Below are 7,792 nucleotides of genomic sequence, written 5' to 3'. Positions count from 1 at the left end.
CGGCTTACTGGTAAACCTGAGGTGTTGCCTAACGTGAGGCGGAGAGAGATAGCAGAAATGCCTGACCCGGGGCTCTCATAAGACACCCCAACACACTGTGGTGTTTAGAAGGACCCCTGGCCTCAGCCCTGGGAGACTCCCCCACCCTCCAGTCCTGACCGTCATGTACCAGCTCAGCAAACAGACGCCTAGAGCCTTTGTGAATCTCGGCCTCCTCTGCACTGTGGGGCTGATGCTGATGTTTGCTCTGCCAGCTTTCCAGAACGGGTCTGAGGAACCAGAGAGAGAGTACATGCAGGAGCACTCTGTCCACCGTAGAAGCCTGTGTCCACGCCAAGTTAGGAGCTCAGTGTCTGTCTCAGGGACCCTCCCCACCTGAGCCTCTGCCTGTGGGTCCCGAACTGCTTGTGGGACTGGACCTGATCCCCAGCATCTCCCATTTCTGCTTGACCAAACCCCTGCCATAATCAGCCTTAAAGCTGGGGTGTGGTTGTTAACTTTACGATTCCCCAGACATTCATCTAGAACTGGTAAATCCTTACCTTGCCTTTACATGCTGAAGGGCATGCTCTGGAGAACACAGGAAAGGATCCACCAGGCCCCGTATTCTGACCCAGTGTGGTCAGACTACCAGAGTGCAATATGGGCCCCCTGCCCAGACCTGGTTTCTAAGGCAAAATCTAGCCCTCTCTTGTGCGATCACCAACCAGAAGGTCAAGGTTGAAAAGGCCCCTGAGCCATTTTCTTGTGGAGGGGAGGTGGAAGCCAAGGCCAGCTGTCTCGAAACCAAGGGGAGTTGCAAGGCGGCCAGGTGGTCATCTGTCCAAATATAGAAAGAAAACCTTTACCTAGATTCTGCTTCCAGAAGGGATTCACAGTTTGCACTGGTGAAACTATTTGCTGGCTGAGAGCTGACCTACATTGCCATCCCTGCCCACACTGGTAATTGTTTACTGCGGGGGGCCTGTCCTTTGGCCACCATCCTTCCTCTGGTTTCCAGGCTGTTAATTGGTTTCCAGTGGTTCTGTTGCACCAACTGTACTGCATCCCTCCCTCTGATCTGTTCACTGGCTTCCTTGGGCATGCTCAGGGGAACAGATGCCCCCCCCAAGGCCATCCTAGTGGCCCCAAGGAGGCATCCCACTCACGAAAACCATCTTTGAAGATGGGATCCTTTGACTGTTCTTGACGAATGTTTGCGACCCCACAGTCACGGAGAAGGGAGAATACGGCAGTGGGGCGCGTAAAACAGGGGGCAGGCAGGTGAACTTGATGGAGAGGTTCTATGCTTTCTAAAGACCAAAGAATAATCAAAGCAGGAAAGATCTGTGCGAGGCAGAAAGGGAAGTTGGTTGAATGCCTCACTTAAGGAGAGGCAGGGGAGCTCTTCTCTCTCGGCTGGGAAGCCAAAACTCTCCAGTCTAAGGAGGGTCACAAAGCAAAGTGCTTTTAGATAAGTCTCAGGTGCAAGTCTTTACTCGGGACCGAGTCGAGTCTTTCCCTTCTCCGGAGGAGGAGACTAGATCAGAGAGGGAGAAGTCACTTGGCTGATTAGTGGAAACAGCATCTGGACTGGCTCCCGAGGCTTCCTGATGCCGGAACCAGCAGTCTTCCGACTCATTGGACAAATGTCATTTATATCTTCCCCTCAAGAGCCCCATGTGGGTTTTTATCTGCTTTATTCACAGCTATGTCCCGAGTGCCTTGGGAAATGCCTGGCATGCAGAAAGAAATCAATCCTATCTTTGGAATAAACGAATGCGTCCTATTGACCTTCAGGCATCGTGGATTTGGGATCTATCTGGCTGCTTTAGGGCTCTGACCTATACGTGCATTATATAGGAACTTTTTTTTTTTTTTTTACATGCTAATCACGGTCCAAATTCAACACCTTGGGGAGGGACACTGGAGGGCTGCCTGCCGCCATGTGCACCGTGTCAACGCGGGACTGGAGGCAAAGGAGGGCAGAGGACATTGTGAAGTGTTCAAAGGCCTTTTAGTTAAAGGGATTCAGTGAAGAAAGAAGAGCCAGCCCCGTGCGGCACATCTAGGGGGCTCGCGGCTCAAGATCAAGGCCAGGAGAGGAAAGGAAGGGGCTGCGGCGTGTGCGGCTGGGGAGGGACAGCTCAGTTCAGGAACATTGAGTAATGAGCCGAGGCCCCGCCAGAATCAAGAGGAAAAAGGCGAGTCAGAGATTTTCTTCTGATGGATGATTACAGAGGTTCGGGGACATACTGGCTTTTAGGACAGGCTGCCGGATGTCACTGCAATCCGTTCGGTACGAGGCCTCTGGCGAGCAAGGCACCCCAATTATAAGTGTTCCTGTGGGAAAATACAGTCTGCATCATGAAGATCTTCTTTACAGCCTCTTTGGCAGGGATGTGTTGGGCTGGAAAGCAGGGCTGTCTGTGTCTGCATCTGCATCTCAGCAGAGTCCTGCATGCTGCAGCAAAGGCCAGCTTTAACCAAGCACTTTGGAAGAGAACTAATGTTGGAGAATTAATGTTGGAGGGCAGGACAGGGACAGTGGAGAGGCTGCAGAAGCAGGTGGAAGCGGGACTTCCCTGGGGGTGGGGGCGAGGAGGGCTTTCGGTTCCGGGAGCTGCCAGGCAGCAGACCTTCGGAGCTCGGCATCCAGAGGCTGTGCCATCATCCAGAGACCTCAGAACACTTATCCTGGGGTAAAACAGGCCATGCGATGCCGCACTGGGACTCAGCCAGTGCCCTGGGCACTGAAGGTTTTGTCAGATCCTGGCCAGTTTGGGGCATTCCAGTCCACAAAAGTCCCTGAGTCTGATTCCCTGGGTTAGAAAAGCAAAGCAGCATGAAAAATTCCCCTACTCTAACCGACTATGAAGAAATTAAATGAAAGGAACACATTTAAATGTTAACAGCACAACCTTGATACTCACGTTCACTACTCAGGACTCTGCCAGGAATCTTCGGTTTGGAGCAGGACAAGCTCGACCTTCTGGCTGGAATGATGATGGTCCAGGAGTCTAGGGAAGGCCCAGACTCAGAAGAGAATGTAGTCAAGAAATCTTTCTGTTGTTTTAGGATGAGAAACTAGACTAAGATTTATCCCAAGGCAGAGCCATATGTTTGGAGTCAACATTTAGGATTTTATTTTGAGGGAATGAAGTTAGGCATTGGCGTTCACCTTTCCCTCCATCCCTCACACTGACACTGAATAATGCAGCGTGCAGTTTCCACAATCGTGGGTAACAGGCTACTCCATGTACATGCCTTTTAGCTGGAGACTGGCTGAGAAGCCCACATGGTATGTGGTTCCTCCTGGCAATCTGCTTTAACCTAGGTCAGGCAGTCCCTAGAGTGCAGGAAACAGGGGTCCTGCGTCCCCTCCTCCACCCCATCCCTTTGCTGGGATCTGGGTAACCTGTGCATTTGGGCACCCGGGAAATTGCAGGGAATTTCTAAAAGGTGGGAGAGGGAGGTAGGCTTGAGATCAGAGGTGCAAGCTTTTCCTGGGCTCTCAAAAGAGTGGGCAGGAGGGCAAGAGCTTGGGAAGGGTTGGGGATGGCTGCCTTCCCCTCTTTCTCTTCTCCTCTCAGGGCACAGGTAACCTGTAGCATCTCCTACTCTGTCACACATTGTCATGGATGTGGCCTTATTCGGTGCAGAGTTTCAGGATAGATTTTGGGGAGGTAGGGGCAGCAAGATGGACAACTGACTGTGTTCTAGCCTTGCACCCATCCCTGAGAGAGTGCGGCCAAGGCATTCTATAGGACGGAAAATAACGGAGGTCCCCACCTGTGTTCCCCTCCACCTCAGCAGAGGTCTGAAATGCCACCTAACAGACACTAGAAGCTCGTTTATCTTCTGGTTTCTTTACTGTGGTATCTACAGCTACAAGAGGGCGGAACCAAGGCTCGACCGACGAGATTCTGTAATGTTGAAGCTGTCTCTGGCTGGCTGTGTGACATTTGGGAAGCCCATTTCCTTCTCTGGTTCTCAAGCTTCTTTGATATCAAAGGAGGACAGCTGATTCTTTGGTCTATTTCAATGACACTCTGCTAATTAAAAAAAAAAAAAAAAAAGCACCAGAGAGGGGCTTTTCTTCCCTTTCCCACTAGATGGCACTGTGCCTCCAATTGCTGTTGCAGAACCTGGCCCTGGCTCGTGGGTATTAATCTATTTGCTCCGTAGTTTCACTCTGGGAGCCCTGCAAAGGCAAGGGTGTCACTGCTCTGCCAGGACCAGGCAGAGATGGTGCAATTGGGCTTTGCAGGTTGAATCAGGACAGAACAGGAACTGGTCCGGAGATTGAATTTCAAAAAGCAACTTGGTTTTAAAGGGATAACGTTCTGGTGAGGGTTGGGCAGGCTAGGCAGGTCCTAGCCTCTGATTCCCACAGTGTCACCCTTGTTCCCACGTGTATTTGCTGTTTGTACCAGGACAGAGTCCCAGAGGATTCTGGTGCAGGCTCTGTGCTGGCCCTCCCTTTGAGGCTCTGCCTTCTAGAATGTCAGCCTTGCAGCTCAAAGACTCTGCTTAAAAAGAAACTTAGGGTGCGTCCCCTCTGAGCTGAGAGTGTCCCGGTCCCCTGTGACCAGCACCTTCCTGCATGTCTGTTAGAGTCAAAGATAAGACTGACATTCTTTCAACTATAAACTTGCTTTTTATTTTTTTTTTTAAAGAGACGTCAAATAGCTTAATTCAACAAATGTTCCAGGAGAACCACATTTTAAAATGTAGCCAGTAAGTCCTTTTTAGAGAATCTGAAACAATGCAGTATTGGATAAAATTACTTACAGTCTTGTGGGGGGAGGACAAAACCAGTACAGTGTCTAAAGCTATGTTAAATTTTGTTCAAGTAATGTGGGCAAATATTATGAGATAAAGGACAAATAGAAACATAGTTTTGTGTATGGCATTTGTGCCATAGTGGGGGAATTTTTCTTTCTTATTAAAGTTAGAGCGTTCTTAGTTTTGTTCTGATGTATTAAAAAAATGTCAATAGCAAATCCCTCATGATCAGGAGCTCCTGATCCCTAAAAAGCTTCCGCATTTCCCTAAAAATGTGTTTTGGTTTTATAAAACCCTTTTTCAAGCCCTCTGCCCAAAGGTCAGAATTTCCATCAAGAGTGACTGTTCTTGAGTTGTATTTAAAGATTCCCTTTCTGAACCTCACTATTGATGATTTTCCCATTGATTTTTAAAAGATGCAATGTTTGGGATATAACAGAATAATTATTGGTTCTTCTCTCCTCAAGTTGAAGGCCATATTACATAGGAAATCCATTTCATAAAATGTTAATTCATAATCTTACCACTATAAAATATGTACTTTCCCCATGCATATTCCCACCTGGATGCTGGCCATATACTTGGCTAATTCGGTGTAGTTACAGGCACAGAATTCATGCTATTTTGCAGGATTCTTCCTTCAAGAAACCTGTCGATATTTTTCCAATATCAGGCTCACATAGTTTCCAATGCCAAAATTGTCAATACCTGATCCTCCGAAGAATGATACTCAGCCTAAGCTAAAATGATACTGGGAAATTACATTACCGAACGCGACCCATTTAGTTCTTAGAAATAGTAACATCTCCGGGTTCTGATTAGTCTCAAAGGGCAAGGAGGCACCCACAGACATGATTCAGCGATCCTTACCCCAATCCTCAGAGTTAATTGGCCCCCGCCTCTACATGTCTCCCCTCCCCCCGTGTCTCTGTGGAGCACATTTGAAGTTCAGTCTCACTTGGCTTATTGTTTACCCCTGTGTGTGGTTGGCACTGGGGCGGTGTCTCTTTACCTTCCTCCCCTGGCCCATTGCCTAGCACAGGGATTAAACTCAGAGAGTGAGCGATTCCCAGGAGGGCACACCTTCCTTTGTCAGAGACGGTGAACTGCAATCCATGGCAGAAACTGGGCTTCTGAAAAGAAGGTGAGAAATAAGAAGGAGCCATCTCCCAGTGCCCAGAATTAGGGAAGAATTAGAAATATTTCTCAAGTACCAAGAGTCTGCCTTCCATCTCCCACCTGGCAGGGAGGAATGGTACCACCTGCCGTAACCACACGGGTTTACACACGCCATTCACTGCCTCAGTCCTTCTATAATCTCAATAATATCTTTTACTGGTCTATGCAAATCTAGAGAATTCCAAACCGTCCCTCTTCTCGGGGCAGGGCTTCCTGCTCACTGTACACCAGGCTGTCTCCAGCTGCTGGGGTTTCCTGATAAAGGGCAGGAGTGCCATCAATTAACACAGGGCAGGAATGAGACCGGGGAGTCACTTCAACATCGAATACACTTCTGGAGGCAAAAGGGATTCAGACATCACTCTGCAACACAGTATTTGTGTTGTAACTACCTACAGGACAAGTCAAGACCAGCCCTGATGCTTAGTTAAAACAAATACAAAGTAAACTACTTTGTGTCCTTAAATTTTGCTCAGAGCAGCCTTGCAGATTCCAGTAATGAGACATGGCAGCCCAGTAATTAAAATGTAAACTTTGCTTTCATGCCCTTGCAGGGTAAGAATGGGCACAGCTTGCTAAAATACTTCCATACAATGGTAATTACTTGATACTTCTCTGCAAGGTTCTATTAAAGCATTCCCTGCAACCCCAGATGCCAGGATGAAAGAGATACCTTTTAATAAAGCTCTATCCCATCGTCATCTATTCATAACCTGCCTTGACTCAGAAAGGATTTGAGGTAGCCCACAGTAGTCATGACAGAAGTCGCTACCATCTGTGATTAACTATCACATGTCAGACGCTGCGGTTTATTGACATTGCCTATAATCGTACAGAAATCCCCCCTCCCCTCCAAGAGAAATATTATTAGGGAGATAATCAGTGCGGGGGTTCAGCACTCAAGGTCCTGAAGTCAGACTCTGGCTTTAAGTCCTGGCTCCATCCCTTACCAGCTGGGATGCTCTGGTTGCCTTGACCTCTCTGTGGCTCAGTTTCTCATCTGTATAATGGAGGTATTAGCGATTACTTCGTAAGATTGAGGATCGAATGGGGTGAACAGGTGAAGCATTTACAATGTTGCCCGGTCCACAGGAGCAGCTCTGTTGAGGGCAGGCAGGCAGCAGAGACACCTGGCACTCACTCAGAAGTCAATGTGTCCGAAATGGCCAACCCCCCCGCAGTTAAGCAAAGCCTCGAGGCCAGTCTGAGTTAATAAAATATGAATGGAAGTGACATGTGTCCAGAAACCAGTCCATGACTTTTTAGCTCTCTCTTCTGTGACCCAGTGACCCTGAGTCACCAGATGGAGAAGTGCCCAGATGATACACAGATTTTGCAAGAAGGTAGAAGAAAACCCATGTTTGCCTCATTAAGCCATGGGGATTTCCGGATTTCCTTGTTACTGCCGCAAAGCATACCCCCTCCTGACTCACGTAGTTACTGCTGTTCCCATTACCTTCTTTTTGTTCTCCGAAGAAACTCAGAGTCAACAGGGAGATCCTCCATTCAAAACCAGGTGTTTGCTGAACTCCCAAAGCAGCATGATTACACTAACGTTTGCCCTCTCTGGAGTCCCAGACTGGTGAGTGCTATGGGAGAAAGTCCATCCTCAGGTAAGCACGGATCGAAATGTCAGAGATGGTAACTGTCGGGAATGTGTGTATTTGCCTCCTCCGAATTTGAGCCAGATCACCCTTAAAGACTCTATCTGGGAACTGGGAGGGAGACTGGCTTCAAATTCTTTTATACCCTGACTCCTGAAGTTGAAAGTTATCATAGATGGGCCAGTGTGCTAGAGACACCAGTGACAGAGAAATCTGGGAGACTGGGACAGCAGGGGTGGGAG

This window comes from Lutra lutra, chromosome 4 (genome assembly GCF_902655055.1).
Source record: "Lutra lutra chromosome 4, mLutLut1.2, whole genome shotgun sequence".
Lineage (NCBI taxonomy): Eukaryota > Metazoa > Chordata > Mammalia > Carnivora > Mustelidae > Lutra > Lutra lutra.
This window is presented reverse-complemented; position numbering follows the sequence as displayed.